Source organism: Mastomys coucha, unplaced genomic scaffold (assembly GCF_008632895.1).
Source record: "Mastomys coucha isolate ucsf_1 unplaced genomic scaffold, UCSF_Mcou_1 pScaffold22, whole genome shotgun sequence".
NCBI lineage: Eukaryota > Metazoa > Chordata > Mammalia > Rodentia > Muridae > Mastomys > Mastomys coucha.
Window position 1 is genome coordinate 194,466,411 of NW_022196905.1, and position 20,000 is coordinate 194,486,410.

A 20,000-nucleotide genomic window follows, 5' to 3' on the forward strand; every position below is an offset into this window, starting at 1 on the left:
TAGGACAAAATGGCAACCAACAAATTGGGAAAAGATCTTTACCAACCCTATATCTGATAGAGGGCTAGCTAATATCCAAGGTATACAAAGAACTCAAGAAGTTAGACTCCAGAGAATCAAATAACTCTATTAGAAAATGGGGTACAGAGCTAAACAAAGAATTCTCAATTGAGGAACACTGAATGGCTGAGAAGCACCTAAAGAAATGTTCAACATCTTTAGTCATCAGGGAAGTGCAAATCAAAACATCCCTGAGATTCCACCTCACACCAGTCAGAATGGCTAGGATAAAATCTCAGGAGACAGCAGATGCTGGTGAGGTTGTGGAGAAAGAGGAACATTACTTCATTGCTGGTGGGATTGCAAACTGGTAAAACTACTCTGGAAATCAGTTTGGCGGTTCCTCCGGAAATTGGACATAGTACTACAGGAGGACCCAGCTATACCACTCCTGGGCATATACTCAAAAGATACTGTAACATGTAAGAAGGACACATGCTCTACCATGTTCATAGCAGCCTTATTTATAATAGCCAGAACCTGGAAACAACCCAGATGTCCCTCAACAGAGGAGTGGATACAGAAATTGTGGTACATCTACACAATGGAGTACTACTCAGCTATTAAAAACAATAAATTTATGAAATTCTTAGGTAATAAATAAATAAATAAATAAATAAAAACAAATGGGATAATGCAAAAGAAACTGGTATTAAGTGACTGGGAAATAAATGACAATATGATTTCATTCTATTGCTTTCTCTCCTATCACTTATCTGAAGTGATACAATTGCCATATCATAAGGACATTTATAGTGTATGAAAAGAGTCATAGTTGAGAAACTGAAGCCTTTAGCCAGCAAGAAAATATAATAGGCCATCTACTATGGGAAAGAGACTGGTAACATTTGGCTGACTATATCCCTGGACACTGGCTGAACAACAATTGCAAGAGTTAGAATCAAATAGAAAGTGATTCCAGGAGAACTGGCCCCACCCCCTCATAGGGGTGCAACTCCAGAGAGCTGGCAGGCTGCCCGACTCAGCTAATACCCAGGTCCAGATCCAGGCCTTTGAGTTGGCTCACCCAAATATCTACTCTAACTACTAACTGCTGGACCGCATGAAGGGGCAGGATCCTGTGGATCCAACACCATAAAATCTTCGCAACAGCTGGCTAGCCAGAAGTCCCAGTGAGGGTACAGTAAAGAATGGGGGTGTAGCAGAAGCCAGAGGCTCTGAACTGGACCAACGACTCATTGCAATGAACATTTGTAAGTAAGAATATGTGGACAAAGGGTGTACTGCATGACACACTGGGGCTTCTAGTGCAACTACAATGAAAAACAAGTGGATGGGGGGGCGGCAAGATAGAAGGAGGAGCGGAATGGAACATGCACAGCTGAACGCGAGGCACATCAGCTGAGGGTGTGAGAGAAGGCAGCAGTTCATAGAGGAGCAGGCCAATGCCCAAAGGAGTTGAAGATATGTTTTTTGTTTGTTTATTTGTAGTTTATTATTTTTATTATTTTTTATTTTCTTTGTGGGAAGGGGAGATTACAAAGGTAGAGGGCAGATATGGAAGGACTGGGAAATGGGTGGCATTGGGGTGCATGGTGTGAAAATCATAAGAAACAAAATATATCTTTTTATTAAAAAGGAAAGCACTCCCAGATTCCTAAAAATGAAAGAATACTATGATATGTTTGATTCTTTGAACTGGAAAATTTGTGACACAGCCGCAGTAAATTACATGCTTTCTTTCACAGAGAAATAATTGAGCCATAACTATAGTTTTAGCTAACTTTAAACAAGGGGCTCAGGGCTCTTTAATTGGGAAATGTGACATAAAATATGATAATAGGAAAACTTTTAAAGTTGTACATATGAGATAGTGTCATAACAGATATAACGAACACCTGTGGCTGAAAATAATAAAAGCATTGGGTTCTGAAGAGTCATTGCCTAGTCTTGCATGTCCAGGTAATTGAGAAACCATCTACCACAGATGGAGAAGAGCTGAAAAATGAAAATTCTCATCACTTCTAACTTCTAACACACCTTGTCAAAAATGTTAAATTTTACACAGATTCTCTTAAAGCTTTATGGGTGCAGCTACTAAACTCTCCACGTAAATTTAAAAGCAAAAAAAGTGGAACTTCTACTGAAGTTGACTGCTATTTATGATTATAGGATTGTACTGGCTGGTTTTGTGTGCCAACTTGACACAGACTGGAGTTATCACAGAGAAGGGAGCTTCAGTTGGGGAAGTGCCTCCATGAGATCCAGCTGTGGGACATTTTTTCAATTAGTGATCAAGGGGTAGGACCCCTTGTGGGTAGTACCATCCCTGGGCTGGAAGTCTTGGGTTTTTTAAGAGAGCAGGCTGAGCAATCCAGGGGAAGCAAGCCAGTAAGGAACATCTGTCCATGGCCTCTACATCAGCTCCTGCTTCCTGACCTGCTTAAGTTCCAGTCCTGACTTCCTCTGGTGATCAACAGCAATGTGGAAGTAAGCTGAATAAACCCTGTCCTCCCCAACTTGTTTCTTGGTCATGATGTTTGTGCAGGAATAGAAACCCTGACTAAGACAAGGATTATAGGTTTTTATTACATTTATTAACAACATCATTAAATATCATTTTGGAACTGTTGATATTTCACTTTAGAAAAAAAAGAATAAACCATTTTGAAGTTGAGAGAAATTATACAGTATACTTCCAATCTAAAATAAAGTAGCCCTGCAGTAGATTTAATTAATGGACCAGGGCACTCACATCTGAACCATACTGGGAGCAAAATTCATCTTTTTCATAAGCTGGGCCAAGAGAATAGAAAAGAAAAACAATGATCCCCCTTTGAAAGAGCAATAAGCCTTATAAGCTAGCAGCCAGTCTGTTCTAGGATCTGGATTCTAGTTAGGGAGACCTAACTTTAGGATTAGAAACTAATCTCAGAGAGAAAAGAGAGACTGAGAGGAGATGCTGAAAATGTCGTTCCACATAGATGTGTTATTCCTGTCAAACAGATTCTCTGCCTCCTTTCTCCCTTGAGATTCAGTGACTTACCTGGTGAACAATTTTCAAAAGATAGTACTGTTGTATTAGTTATTTTTATGCTGTATTGATAAAATATCTGGGCAGATGTGCCTCTACATCTTTTTCTTCCCCAGCTATGAAATACCAGCTACTTGCAGTTTCTTCAGGCCATGTACTTCTGCTCCATCTTCCTTTCAACAACTCTCTCTCTATCCTCTTCAGTTCTCTCTCTCCTGCAACTCCACCTTCTCTCCTCCCCTTCCTGTTTTGCCTGGAAACCCCTCCTCATCCATCATTTTTGCCCAACAATTCACTATTTGTCATCTTTCTTAGCCAGTCAGATAATTAAAGGAAATTCCCCTATAGCTCTGTAGTCTCCAAAACTAGTAACAGCTACTGAGGAATGAAACTTAAAACCCAATGACACTCTTCATAGAGACTGACACTTGTTCCTGGGGACAACTTTCAACACTATGTCCTATACCAAGATAGGTTCATCCGATGCTGTGGTCTATTTACTAAACCAATTTAGATTTTACAATGTAGTTTGATCAAAACACCTGGAATTCTTATTTTCTAGGTATATTACTCTCTAACTTACCTTTTAATTTATTTAGCATCTAGAAAAGAAGAAGTGAATTATATCCCCTTAGGGAAATGTATGCTTATATCAAAAGTCAAATAACTGAAATGGTTGGCTTTGAAATATTCAAAGGTAATGATGTAGAATATTCTTTTAATTGTACCCTTTTATCATGATCAACTTGATAAGTGATTCAAGCATTAAGAGACTGCTTCGCATTGTATTTCATTGTTTTGTTACAGAAATAACATGGGGAAAGCTGTAATTGATGACAGTGCCTATTGTGTGCTCAAAACCAAGGCATTTATGGCATCTAATCTCAAGTTGAGCAAATTGGTTAATCTCCTTGAATCCCCTATTCAAGTTTCTTCAACTATATCTGCATAATGAAAAGGACAAACTATTCAGGACAGTTAATGTGTAGATAAATAGAATAATACAAGCAACGTCAAGTCCAGTGTCTAATATCAATGAGCATCCAACTGATGGCAGCTGATATAATTAGAAAATGAAGTCTATTTTACTACATTGTACAATTCATTAGTCACAAAACCTTGCAGCAGCTTTTACCCAGAAAATTTTACATCATAAATTTCTTGAAGCTATAATTTTCTTAAGGTATTTTTACTCTCATGGACAATTTCTTTTCTATTTAGCTCATGATTAGTGAGTATGTTACTTTCGGCAAGTGTCAGGGCATGTTCTCTCCTTCTGCTTAAAATTCATAATGTGCCATTTCAAGCTAATTCAAACATTTAGTCAGCCTTCACCAGTTAATGTGTATGGATTTTGGATCTAGGAGGCAAATGGTGTCAAGGCATAACAGACCTTGTAGATGTCACCATAAAAAGGTTTTTAATGTGTTTAGGATTATGTTTGCTTATAGGATGAGATGCCCACAGTACAATTTAATGAAATCTAGTTTGTTTCCTTAGGGAACATTTACTCTTTTAGTCCCTAAAGTTTTGGAGAGGGAATTTTCTTAGTTAAATTATCTTGTTAACTGAACTGCAGATCATTACAAAACCTGCTTTGAAAACAAATGTCTATAATTTTTAACTTCTAAAGTTGATCTTGCTCATCTTTAATTTAGATCGGGTTTTGTCAAAGTATAGAAGAATCCCTACTAAATATCTTGCTCTGGTGGGGATTCTTGAAGGCTCAGCTTTTCTACATGACTCCCAAGTGCTCAGTAAGAACCTTTGCTGGGCTCATGTTTTCATTTTCAAGTGTTGCAGATTGTAATTTTTAGATTGTTCCTGCCTTCACACCTATTACCTTTCTTCCCACAGAGCTTCACTTCTTTCTGCTACAGATTACAAATCTTTAAGCAGCACAAATAACTCCCAAGACTAGTCCATGTTATATAGTTTTCCAAGCTCCCAAATTCAAACAGAATTTCTTGTAGAAACCACCTATGACATTACTTAGTGATAGAATATTGTACACACAGTAAAACTCTATTAAAACAACATATAAATAATATTCAAACACAAACAATATTTTTATTGAGCATCATTTTGTATTCAAAAGCTATTATTACATAGAATACAACTACAAACACATGATTTACAAATGGACATTCTTAAGGAAATTAAAAGGAAGCCATGTGGTAGCTTCAAGGGAAATAAAATAGAGCACAGATTATATGAAAAAGAAAATTTGAATAATGGGGCAGGAATGGTTATATGGGGTGAGGATGGGAAGATATATATTTGGTATATACCAAAGTAGGAAATCTCCTTGCTCTCTTAATGTTTAGGAATCATCATGGAAGTGGGGAAGATTATAAGAACAAAAAATAGTGGAGGAGTACAGAAGATAATGTGTTGCAGACATGACAGACATTTCACACATAGACTCACAGTAGCTATGACTGCATGCACAAGACTTGGATATAACCCAAAAGTATTACAGGCTATTCTAATAATCTTTATTTCCTTCTGCAATATGATGGTAATGATCCTATTAATGAAGATACTTGAGCTAAAATACATGGAGAAATCAAGATGATACTGACTCAAAGGCTCTACCCCTACTGTCTAGCTTTTATAGTGCTAGAAGGCACTGTATATACTACAGGGGAAAAATAATTAACTGTACTATCCAAGTGTGAGCCCTGTGAGCAACAGTAATGCCCACCCTGACAAGATATTCCCACTAGTACACTAATAGCACCCATGTTCTTTGACTAAAAAATTATTGAAGATCTTTTCTAAAATATGCAACTCATATTGTGATCTAGTGGATCTAGTAGAGAACCGGCTAATATTTCTTTGCTAAGTTCTTAAACTACTCCCTAAATACGCAACTTTGTACCCATAGGTTACTGGCGATCTCAGCCCTCATCAGCAAAGCTTAATTTTGTAATAAATACATATTAATAAAGAGATGCACAAGTAATGGAAAACAAAGAACTATGGAGAAATCAAACCAAAATGTGTCATCTCTACCTCTTTTTTCTCCTGATGTTTAGTGATCATCATAGGAACTAGAGAAAACGTAAGAGCCAGAGGAAGTAGAGGACTACTATGGAAAATGGTTTCCAGGTAAGGCAGGCTCATTTGCATATGGACTCATAGTGGCTATGACTACATGCCCAAGACTTGCATAGAATCAGGCCAACGAAAATTCCAGCAAGGATAAGGAAGAACTTACAAAGTCCAACCACCAGCTGAGGAGTCACTAGCAATTGATGGCTTCTTCTAGGGAATAGGAAATTTCAGTTTGCTTCAGAAGTAACAACTTTGATAGGTGGCCTGTTCTCCGATCCTTTTTCAGATAATGGCAGGACAAAGTAGACTCATGAATTTGGTAGAAAAAATAAAGATGGCATATGGGAGGATTTGAAAGGGAGGGAGGGTAAATTTGATCGAATATATTATATATGTCTCTATGAATTTCTCAAGCAATAAATAAGAAATGCAAGCAATAAATAGGCATTTTTGCTTTAAAAAAGAAAATCAACTGAGAGCTTTCCTTACTAATTGTTAAGCCAAATAACTGAAAGGAAGCACATTTGAATATTATAATCTTTCTCCATTCTTAAATTCTTTGATTCATTCTAGCATACAACTGGTTTTTATATTTCTTCGCTAAAATAAGAAAAATCCTTTCAAATGACAACAACAATTCATTGCTGAAGATAAACATATTCATCAAGAAGAAATAACTTTAAGAGAACATTGAGTATATATTTAGTGTCTAAAGGAAGTTTCTTTCTGGTTCCTTCCTGCTCGCTCGCTCTCTTCCCTCCCTCTCTCCCTCTCCCTCCTCTGCCCTCTATTTCTTTCTACTCTTTTATATAAATAGAGCTGATAATGCTTTCATTTTTTGTTTACCTCAAAGATAATAGTTAAACTATGTCTGGCCTGTCATGAGATAACAAAAATTTTTAAAGCATATACATATATATATATATATATATACATATGCATATATGTGTATATATATATGTATATATATATATATGTCTGTGTGTGTATGTGTGTATAATTCATAATACCGTTCAGCCCTTAAAAGGGTCAAATGTCATTTGTGACAATATGGCCAGAATTAGAGATCACAGTGTTAAGTGTAATAAGCCAGACACAGAAAGACAATTACTACAAAATATCAGGCATATGTAAAATATTTTTAAAATAAAATGAAATTTTATACGTGGTAGGCAGAGGGTTTGAGAAACTAAAGAGAAGCTTTGGGGGGGCTAACGTCAATCAACACTCACTAAGTATCACGTAAATATGGGTAAGAAGTTCTAGTGTGCTATTTTACAGTGCTACCACATATTTCAAGACGCTAGAAGGAAAATAGTTTTTGAGTCCATTTTTCCCAAAAGAAATTATGTATTTGAAGAAGCATGTGTTTAGCCTGATTATTTGTACATAGAAATACCATGATACCTCTTTACCATATGTACTTTTGTATTTTTACATATGCATTGGAAATAAATTTAATTAGGGCTTACAGAGACGTCTCAGTTGTGAAGAACAGAGACTGCTCTTCCAGAGCACATGGGTTCAATTCCCATCCTATAAGGTAGCTCACAACCATAAAACCCCAGCATATATTAAATAATAAAATAAAACTAAAAGTTAGTTAAATTAATGAAAATGAATATAAAGCCATAGGGAGAAATAACAGAGGGTTGCTAATACTTAAGTTCTTTTCTTACCATCTTAGTCATCTAGATATCAACAATAGCAAACTGCTTATAGAGTACAGCTAACAGTAAAAAAGAGTCCTGGATCTGATCTTAGTATTCTACTTACTGTGAGGTTGCAAACAGACAGCAAATTCTCAGTTTACTTCCTCTAGCAGTACATATGAAAATTTTATTTGTAACCACTGGGCTATTGGAAAATTAAAGAAAGAAATGTATGATGCCATTGGCATAGTAGCTGACATATAGCAATAACTCAAGAAATATCATCACCCAACATCATAGAAGGCAACAACTACTTACACAGTAAGAGTGCCCAATAATCACACTGAAAAAGAAAACCACATCGATTGTCTAATTTAGTCAGGCCTAGTCACATTTTTTCTAGTTTTATTTACATTTAACATACACCTATTTGGAAAACTCTAACATGTACATTGAATTTTTCCTGATATTTCATTTCCCATTGTATACTGTGGCCAATATATCAGGTCTTTAATCTTAGATATTTATGCTTCAAGCAATTTAATATATTAGTTGGGACAAGTTTAACAACAAAAAGCTAAAGAAGCAACACAAATATACTTCAGATCAAGGTTTTCTTTTCGCACCGTAAAATATATATATATATATATATATATATATATATATATATATATATTATCAGACCATTTCCAACCAAAAGTAAATTCAGAAGCATATTGACCTATTGTTGAGCTCCTTTAACAAATTCCCCAGATACCCCAATACAAATTCAACCTGTGCTCAGCTTTTGAAACTAATCAAAGGCTCTATCATTTTTTTTTCTGCTAGTATTTTAAAACTTTTTCACTGTGTTTTACTTTGTAAGATCTTTAGTCCCATGTGATTTTTCTTTTCCCCATTTAATCCAAGTCTTCCTTCTTCCATGCAGACCTGGCATCTCCTTTGAATTCCAGCATTTCTTATGTCTTCAAGCAGGAATGGTTTAGCTTTTTTCTGTGTATTTTTCTGTTAATTGTTTCATGCTGAAAACACCACTCATGTCACTGCTCCCAGAAAACTCCTTCACTTGCCTATTCTCTTACTTGTAAATATATGTAATTACTTCATAGTGTTCAGCTATCATTTAAGCTTTTAACAGCATCGACTAGACATAGATGCTTTCTTCTATAATCTTCTATTACATTTTTATTTCAGTCTCACAGTGGAAGCTAATTGCTTTCACTTTATATTTCTGGGAACTTCATTTGAATTTCCAATTATGCTCTTAGTGTGTAGGATCTGGTATTATAGTTAGCTGGATTCAAGTTTGCCTCCTCAGTCAACTATGATGCCCTCACTATAGAACTTTATACATGTGTCACAGATATTTTGTAATGGTGAGGAAGCAGGTAACACTTTCGGAGAAGCTGGGCATTGCTGGCGGCTGCCCAACTCTGGACTTGTAGTTATATTAGGGAGAGCAGCCTTAAAGGCTTCTGTTGGACTTTGGAGATTTGGATTTCTCCTTTACCAGAAGGCATTGTTACCGTCTCTCATAGAACGAAAGGAAAAGTGACTCTGAGAAGCTGGTGTGCCCAAGGCAAGGAATGTGCTGCGTGGCACAATGGTGAAGTTCATTAGAAACTGCAAAGTCTGATTTCATTCAAGACTCTCTTTCGTGTTCAGGTTGATGATTTTGGAAACAGAAAAAGCTATACCCACAGTCCTATAGATTGTCATATTTATAGACAATAGTCTTTTTCACTGCACAATTTTAAATTTTTTTGGTTTTTGGTTGTTTTGTTGTTGTTGTTTAGCTTTTTTTGGTTTTTGTTTTGCTTTCTGAGAAATGTGGCTAAGCAAGGAATGATGGCAATGAGTGTGTTTCTCTTTATTTGTTGTTGATCCTTACTAAAAGAAAAACAGTGCAGAATCCCAGTTGGCTAATCTCATGCTGCTTATTCTGGAACCTTCTCATAAGTGAATATTTTGAAACAAAAGGTGGACATAACTCCCACAGATAAGGCAAGCTATACAAAATACTGTGTACTAATTGTCTATAGCCCAAACATTGGTTTTTGCTTCTTAAAATATCTGCCCCAATTCCGATCTCCTGAAACACAATTAAATTGTCAAGCATAGGCCTTCTCATTCAGAATTTGGACCATATCCTGCCATTGATATTTATTTTAATCTTCTATTGATTTCTGTGGGAATTCTTCATGGAGAGTGAGGGCAGGATATAACCCTAAAAGAATTTCTGCAAAGAGGGTTCCCACTTTCATCTCTTTGTGTTTGATTTTTATTAAGTTGAGGTCATGATGCTGTACATCTAAAAATAGGCTCAGGCCCTGATAAAGCCTTCTATTTCTGCATTCAGGCAGAAAGGTCAATGAGACTATAAAGCCTCACCGACAACAGCCATGTGACCCATGATGTTTATCCTCATGGCTTTGGTCACTTTGCAAAAACGGTCACTTTAACTTTTTTATCAGATGTCTACACTATCAATAGATTTGTTTATAAAATATCTGTCAGAACCATGATTAAGATATGAAGTGTAATATAATATAGTTATTTAAAGTTGTAGTGTTGCCTCCTCTATAATTATGATCTCAAACTTTTTTTGTAAGATGCCAAGTTTTTTGAAAAGTTAGCTAGCTGAAATCAACCATCTTAACCGTCTGAATATCAGAAGGATTCCCCTTCACTCTGTCTGCTCTCAGTATCTTAGACTCTTCATGTGCTAACTGCAGGTTTTGTTGAGTTGGTATTGAGAAGAGTTCTCACATAGCCTTGGCTGGCCTGCAGCTTGCTATTTTGGTCAAGCTAGACTCAGAGAGCTACCACTTGCTCCTGCCTCTTGAGTGATGACTTTAAAGGTGTGTGACAACACACATGGTGGTCTTTGGATCGGTAGTTTCCTTATCCCCTTCCAAAACTATCTGGTTTGCTATGTTAAGCTGACAAGCATGAATTAAATAACAAAAAGGGCAAATTCTCCTGTCTGTTGTAAATGCTACAGATTAACCTTATCACTGTATATTTAACTGCCTAGATTGTTTTGTAGAACACAGTCTCTTGCACCAAAGTCTCCAGTGATGACTGACAAGGCCCTGGTCATCTTCTCTACCCAAGATTTCATTCTCAAATAGACAGTGGCCTGGAGCTTCCATCGGACTAGCAGTGACTCTAACAAACATACATCCTGGTCCACCTTGTCTCCTGCACTGATCATTCACAACAGTTCTTTTCTTTTCTTTTCTTTTCTTTTTTTTAAGATTTATTATATATTTATTATAAGTACACTGTAGCTGTCTTCAGACACACCAGAAGAGGGTGTCAGATCTCATTACGGATGGTTGTGAACCACCATGTGGTAGCTGGGATTTGAACTCATGACCTTCGGAAGAGCAATCGGTGCTCTTACCCGCTGAGCCATCTCTCCAGCCCACAACAGTTCTTTTCAATTGTATCTCTAGCCAGCTTCTACTCTCCACAGAGCTCCAGTCAGGCCTTTAGTAGGTAGTTCTCCTGGGAGTGTTACAAAAGATTGAATGTTTTTCCACTCAGGATGCTCCAGATTCTATTTTTTAAAAATTTTTATTCATTATTTTATTATTTACATTACAACTGTTATGCCCCTTCCCAGTTTCTCCTCCACAAACCCCCTATGCCACCCCCTGCTGCTATGAGGCTGCTTATCCACCCACCCACCTACTCCCACCTCACTACCCTAGCATTCCCCTACATTGGGGGATCAAGCCTTCCCAGGACCAAGGACCTATCTTCCCACTGATGCCTGACAAAGCCGTCCTCTGCTACATATGTGGCTGGAGCCATGGATCTCTCCATACATATTCTTTGGTTGGTGGTTCAGTCCCTGGGAGCTCTGGAGGTCTGGTTGGTTGATATTGTTGTTCTTCCTATGGGGTTTTAAACCCCTTCAGCTCCTTCAATCCTTCCTCTAATTCTTCCATTGAGGTACCCATGTTTGGTCCAATGTTGGCTGCAAGCATCCCCATCTTTATTGGAATCTGGCAGAACCTTTCAGGAGATACCCATATTAGGCTCCTGTCAGCAAACACTTCTTGGCATTAGCAATAGTGACTGGGTTTGATGGCTGTATATGGGATGTATCCCTACATGGGGCAGTCTCTGGATAGCCTTTCCTTCGGTCTCTACTCCACTCTTTGTCCCTATGCTTCCTTTACATAAGAGCAATTCTGAGTTAAAATTTTTGAGAAGGGTGGGTAGCTCCCAGGACCCAACAGGGATGACATTAGCTGAAAAACCCAACAAAGGGGAGAAAGAACATGTAGTGACCATATCCAGAGGTTAGTCATGGCCCCAAGTTGAGGGATGGGGCCACTCACCCTGCTCTAGCTTCTTATAGTCAGCTGTATTGTAGGTTTCATGTGCAACATGAGCTATATGACATTTTCTTTGAAAGTGCTTTTAGTTGTTGTGGTTGCTGCTGCTGCTGCTGCTGCTGCTATTGCTACTGTTGTTTTTGTTATACTAGCTAAAAGATACAAATGCAATCTTCACAATGGACATTTGACCTATTTGGTAATTACCTCAAAGTCCAAATAAGAAATAGAGAATAACAAAACAACCCTGAGATTCCACCTCACACCAGTCAGGATGGCTAGGATCAGGTGACAGCAGATGCTGGTGAGGTTGTGGAGAAAGAAGAACACTCCTTCATTGCTGGTGGGACTGCAAGCTGGTACAACTACTCTGGAAATCAGTTTGTTGGTCCCAGCTATACCACTCCTGGGCATATACCCAGAAGATGTTCCAACATGTAATAAGGACACATGCTCCACTATGTTCTTAGCAGCCTTATTTATAATAGCCAGAAACTGGAAACAACCCAGATATCACTCAACAGAGGAATGGATACAGAAAACATGGTACATCTACACAATGGAGTACTACTCAGCTATTAAAAACAATGAATTTATGAAATTCTAGGGGAAAAGGATGGACCTGGAGAATATCATCCTGAGTGAGGTAACCCAATCACAAAAGAATACACATGGTATGCATTCTCTGATAAGTGGATATTAGCCTAGATCAGAATACATAAAGTACAATCCACAAAACACAAGAAACTCAAGAAGAAGGAAGACCAAAGTGTGGATACTTCGTTACTTCTTAAAAAGGGGGAAAAAGGGGGGAAGGATTTTCAGAGACAAACTATGGAGCAGAGACTGAAAGAAGGACAATCCAGAGACTGCTCTATCTGGGAATCCTTTCCATATTCAATCATCAAATCTAGACACTATTGTGGATATCAGCAAGTTCTGGCTGACAGGAGCCTGATATAGCTGTCTCTGGAGAGGCTATGACAGTACCTGACTAATGAGGCTCACAGCCATCCATTGGACTGAGTACAGGGTCCCCAATGAAGGAGATAGAGAAAGGACCCAAGGAGCTGAAGGGTATGCAGCCACTTAGGACAAACAACAATATGGACTAACTAGTACCCTCAGAGCTCCCAGGGATTAAAACTCCAACCAAAGAGTACACATGGGGAGAATCATGGCTCCAGAAGCATGTGTATAGCAGAGGATGGCCAAATCAGTCATCAATGGGAGGAGAGGACCTTGGCCCTGTGAAGGTTCTATGCTCCAGTGTAGGGGAATACCAGGGCCAGGAAGTGGGAAAGGGTGGGGTGGTGAGCAGGGGGAAGGGGAAGGAACAGGGGATTGTTTTAGTTTTGGGTTTTTATTTTATTTTATTTTATTTTTATTTTTTTCTTTTGGAGGAGAACCTGGGAAAGGAGATATTGTAAATAAAGAAAACATCTAATTAAAAAAAAGAAATAGGGAGTAGCATATGTCATCAATAATGATATAGATCACTAATACCATTAAACAGCTACAAATGGAAGAAATGCTGAGGTCTATTCCAGATTCATTTATTTCTCAATCTGGCCCCTAAAGAAAATGAACAAACCTTGGAGCATGATTACAGACCACTCTCACTACATGGCTGATGACTGCCATGACGGGCATTCAGTCACTGTGAAAGAGAATAAATATGGCCCCATGAACATGGAGTATGGCTAATGATATGCTTAATGTACATTTTTCTCAATCAACAAAAACAAATAATTCACTTTCACTTGAAAAGAAAATCAATGCCCATCTAGTGTTTACAGCTCAAGAAATACCCCACATTCTGTAATACTTTGAAGATATTTAGATTGCTGACCTGCCTTATCAGTGTCATCATGGAAACTTGGCAATGTGAGCAAAGACAACTTATATATACTGTTCCCGAGGATATAAAACACCAGACCCACTAACAAAGCATTGTTTTAATTCTTTTAGCCATTGTTGAGAAATGACACTTCATTAAGACTGTTAAAAACTGCAAGAGTGGCAGTTTTTAGAGTGGCAAGTCCCTAGGCATGAGGAAATGTTTAGCAAGGCAATGTTACTTATATATATTTTAAACTTAGTAAGAACTCTTATATGTTTCATGATACTATTAGCATAGAGATCAGTGTGATTTCTGAGCCTTCAAGAGACAGACTTTTCCATAAAGAATGGCATGAAAGAACTAACTGGAGAGTTGATCTAACCTTGTGGCTCAACAATTAGGATGTGTTACTTTCTCTCTCAAATGAAGAATAAACTCCAGCTATTGCCAGCTTTGGGAAATAGAAACAAAAGCATTTGTCAAATCAGCACCTGTTTACCAAGTTCTACATTTTACACCAATGAAGAAACTAAATTCTCTACAAAATTCCCATATAGAGCTCCCATTTGATTAGACTTTTAATATTATATTCCACTCTGTATGCTTACTTTGACTTTTGATAATGCCAAGCTGAATCACTGGCTATTAAAATGGTGAAGGTTTCTCTCCTATATCTTTTAAACCTTTAATGATATTGAGCCTTTTTGTAACATGAGCAGGCATATGATACAGTTTCTTGGGAGCTTCCCCATGACCAGTTGTGATGGTCCATTCTTGTAATACCAGCATTCAGTGGGTTATGCCAGGAAGGTAGTGAACACAAGGCCCTCCAGGCTGTATAGCAAGATCTTGTTACAAAAACAAAACAAAGCAAAATAAAACATAACAAAAATGTATTCCCCACTCAACTCTTACCAGAGAAGCTTTATCTTTAAGTAGATGGAAATTAACGCAGAGACCTACAATTGGACAATGCTCAGAGAGTGAGAGACTTTAGAGCACTCAGTCCTAAATGGGATGTCTTCATCAAACCCCTGCCTTCAAGACTCAGGGGTTTTTGTGGAAGAGGCCGAAAGATTGTAAGATCCAGAGGTAATAGATGATTTCAAGGAAACTGTGTCTTCCAAACACAAGGGACTAATGTAGATAAGAACTTACAAAAGACTGTGGCAGTATAGACAATGCATACACAAGTGCAGGCCATATGGACTCCAAGCACTGGGAAGAGGAAGTAGTCATGGTGTCACCCCCTTAAGTGAGGAGCTATTTGTAATTGATGCCTGATGTCAAAGGAAAACTTCAATTTTCTCCAGTGGAGTGTCACTGGGTTATGACCATCACACTCTAAGGCAGGAGCCATGCTGAGGGCTAGCTGTTCAACACAAAACAAACTGCATGTTTTGTTTTGCATTTTTCTGTGTGTAGTCTTCTTTTATGTTTTATCGTTTTGTCTTATTGCTTGATTTGATTTGATGTTTGTTTTTTGGGTTTTCCTTAGAGAAAGAAAGAGAGAACATGAATTTGAGTGACTATTGATGTGTAGAAAATGTGCGAAGAGTTGGGGGGTATGATCAAAATATACTGTATGAAAAAAGTTAAATAAAAGAGAGAAAAACACAACAAAAAACAAACAAGCAAAGAAAAAACTTAAGAAGTTTCTTTTTGTTTGTTTTTTGTATTTTTGGCTTTTTTGGTTTTTTTGTTTTGTTTTGTTTTTTTGGTTTTTTGAGATATGGTTTCTCTGAGTAGCCCTGGCTGTCCTGGAACTCACTCTGTAGACAGGCTGGCCTCGAACTCAGAAATCTGCCTGCCTGTGACTCCCAAGTGCTGGGATTAAAGGTGTGTGCCACCACCGCCCGGCTCAGAAGTTTCTATATTGAAACTTGAAGTTTCTTTATTCTATATATTTCTATATTCCTAATAATGATGTTAACAATAGCAAAACTTTACACAGGGTTTTATACTGAACAGAGACTCATTTGAGCATTTTATGAATTCCGCATTCACTTTTCCTACTACATAACAGTCAGAGTAAAGATCTTTATCTTTTGTGTTAAAAAAGACAACTGTAGGCCGGACCGTGGTGGCGCAGGCCTTTAATCCCAGCACTTGGTAGGCAGAGGCAGGCCGATTTCTGAGTTGGAGGCCAGCCTGGTCTACAGAGTGAGTTCCAGGACAGCCAGGACTACACGGAGAAACCCTGTCTCCAAAAACCAAAAAAAAAAAAAAAAAAAAAAAAAAAAAAAAGACAACTGTAGTTTATCATTACTGTCATCACAATCATCATCATCATCATCAATTATGGTAGGTATGTCTACCAAAGTTGGCTCAACATTGATTCAGCATGTACTGAACCATTCTTGGAGAAATATGAGCATACTTGTAAATACCTTTCATAGCTTATAAAATTGAATCAAATTTCAGGCATCGTGGTAGTATCTGTTTTCTTTGTTCATAAAAGGAAGAAAAAAACAAAAAAATATGTTCGAATATTAAGTGAGGGGTTGGGAGATGTTTCAGAGTGTAAAGGGCTTGCTGCCTAAGCCAAAGACATGAACTTGGATACCAGCATCCAAATAAAAAGCCTGGCATAGTGGTGAGAACCTGGAATCTCAGTGCTGGTAAACAAAGGAGGATCCTGGGGCATGGCTGGCAGCCTGATCAGTGAACTCCACCCTCAAAATACAAACTGGAGAGCAACATAGGAAGCCATCTGACATCAGCCTCTATCTTCCACACCCACAGCTACATGTACCCCTGGCACATGTTTATACATACATTTGTATGCCACACACACACACACACACACACACACACACACACACACTTTTTATAATGTTAAGTTACTTGACAAAGGCTGTCCACCTACAGGCTGCATGTTCTGGTTTAATGGTCACACAACTTATCCCAGTGTTGGAGTGTCTTATATAAATCTAGACTGCCTCCTGCCATTGCTATCCACTGTCAACTAATATGAGAACTGCAATATTACAGCACATGTTTTAGATTTCTTCCAGAGTCCCAGATCCTAACGCTCTCCCCAAGCCAGGTCACAGAAACTAGAATATCATTTTCCCTAAGGTTAATTATACAAAGGCTAATCTACCCATGTCTAAGAGTAAAGCAAAAAACCTTCCTCATTCCAGGGAATTCTTCCTCACACCTGGGAGAAAGGAGCACTGCACAGAGAAGCCACCAAAAAGAAACCTGAGTAGAATGAACTTGTCGTTTATGAGTTTCCCCCATAAATTCTATTCTTCAATGAATTCTCCATTAGAATTCCTAAAGGCAAAGTTCCAAGAGCATCCATTGGGCTGAATACATGGAAGTACTTGGAAAATGGGGCACAAGAGAGGCTAGCAGTCAGCTCTGTTCAACACCTCTGGTACTTCATCTTATGCAACCTTTCAGTCACATCCTGATGTAATATTACTCATAATAACCAGTAAATGTCTGTCCTTGAGTTACATGAGTCATTTGAGGAAAGTAATCAAATATGTGGTGGAAATGGTGGTGACCTCAATTTATAATTGGTACTCAGAAATATTGGTAATGCAAAGCTTGTGACTGGCATTTGAGCAGCAGAGCAGAGTTTTGACAGACTGAAACTACACTTTTAGTATCTAATGCTGATCCTGGGTGGCTAATATCAAAATTGAATTATATTAGAGAACAACAAGCTGTGTTGTGAATGCCTAGTACTAGAAAGTGAGTTTGATTTTGGAATTGGCTGTCATGGATATACATAGACCAAATCCAGAGATGTCTTTGAAATGTCACCAGTATAGATATTAGAGTTAGAAATATATCTAGAAGGTAGAATATATACATATACATATATATGTATATATACATGTATATGTATGTATATATATACATACAAATGTATGTATAAAGCCTTTCTATAGTTAACCTTAGGGAAAATTATATTCTAGTTTCTGTGACCTGGCTTGGGGAGAACGTTAGGACCTGGGACTCTGGAGGAAATCTAAAACATATGCTGTAATATTGCAGTTCTCATATTAGTTGACAGTGGATAGAGATGGCAGGAGGCAATCTAGATTATGGAAGACACTCCAACACTGGGACAAGTTGTGTGACCATTAAACCAGAACATGCAGCCTGTAGGTGGACAGCCTTTGTCAAGTAACTTAACATTATAAAAAATGTGTGTGTGTGTGACATGTATGTATAAACATGTGCCAGGGGTACATGTAGCTGTGGGTGTGGAAGATAGAGGCTGATACCAGATGGCTTCCTATGTTGCTCTCCAGCTTATATTTGAGGGTGGAGTTCACTGATCAGGCTGCCAGCCATGCCCCAGGATCCTCCTTATATCATATATACATAATACATATACATATATGTGTGTGTCTATATATATGCATACATACATATATACATATATATGTGCATATATACATATATACATATATACATATATGTGTGCAAATATACATATATACATATATATGTGCATATATACATATATACATATACACATGTATATATGTATATAAAGACCAATAGCATTCAGTAACTGGGGAAATAATCATGAAGTTCTTTTTAGCCATTTGTCAAACAAAACACCTGGCCTACACTGGGGCCATTCTTGGTAGACCTAAAGTCATTTGAATTCCATACCAGATTCCTAGAATTATACAGTAGTCTTTAACAGAAATTCCCAGGAATGAAATCAATAGCAATTACATAATCCTCTGTAACCTTTTGAATTCCTCAATAATCCAGATGTATCTTATAAGACCCCAGATCTGACCCTGAGTTACTGGAGACTTCAGAGTTTAGGACCTTTAAATTGTATGATTAGAGAATAATTCTTTTTTCCCATTATTATTATTATCATCATCATTATCATCATCATTATCATCATCATCATATTAATATACATCCCAAATATTGTCCCACTTCTGGTTACCCCTCAAAGTGTTACCCCCATCACCTCTGAGAGGGGCCTCCTGGGGATCTCCCTTCCTTGAAGAATCCTGTCTCTTTACAAGAGTAGGTTCATCCTTTCCCACTGAGGCCACATGTGTGCCTGGGGCATCAGACCAGCACATTTGGTCAATGGCTCAGTGTCTAGTAGCTTCCAGGGAAGGATCCAGGTTAGTTGATACAGTTGGTCTTCCTATATGGTTGCCATCCCCTTCAGTCCCTTCAATCCTTCCTCTAACTCTTTTAAAGTGGTCCCTAACCTCAGTCCAATGCTTGGCTGTGTGTATCAGCATATGTCTTAGCTTCTAGTAGAACCTCTCAAAGACATGACAGACATTCTAGGCTCCTGTCTGCAAACATAACATGGCCTCAGTAATACTATAAGGGTTTGGTGCCCACCCATGGCATGGATCCCAAATTGGACTGGTCACTGGATGGTCTTTCCTTCAGTCTCTGCTCCATTTTTGTTCCTCCATTTTATTTAGATGGGAACAATTTTTGGATCAAAGCTTTTGAAGGAGGCTTTGTGTCCCCATTCCTCCTTCGGGGGTCCTGTCTAACTACCGGAGGAGGTCTCTTCAGGACAATATCCATAAAGTTGGGCATTTTGGCTAAGGTCACCCACACTGAGTCCTGGGAACCTCCCCCATCCCAGGTATCTGGGACTTTCTAGAGGTTCCTTCCATCCTCCACCCAGGGCAGGTGCATATTTCCATTCATTCTCCTGATTCTCTGATCTTCTCTCCTGTCTCCCTGTACCCCATACCTGATCCTAGAATAAAAGACCCAGAAACAAACCCTACACCTATGGTCAGTTAATTTTTGACAGAAAAAAAACCTAAAACCATAGAATGGAAAAAAGAACACATCTTCAACAAATGGGGCTGGTCTCACTGGATGGCTGCATGTAGAAGAATGTAAATTGATCCATATTTAACACCCTGAACAAAGCTCAAGTCCAAGTGGATCAAGGACCTCATCATAAAACCAGATACACTGAATCTAATAGAAGAGAAAGTGGGGAAGAGCCTCAAAGGCCTTGGCACAAAGGAAATTTTCCTAAACAGAGTACCAATGGCTCAGAC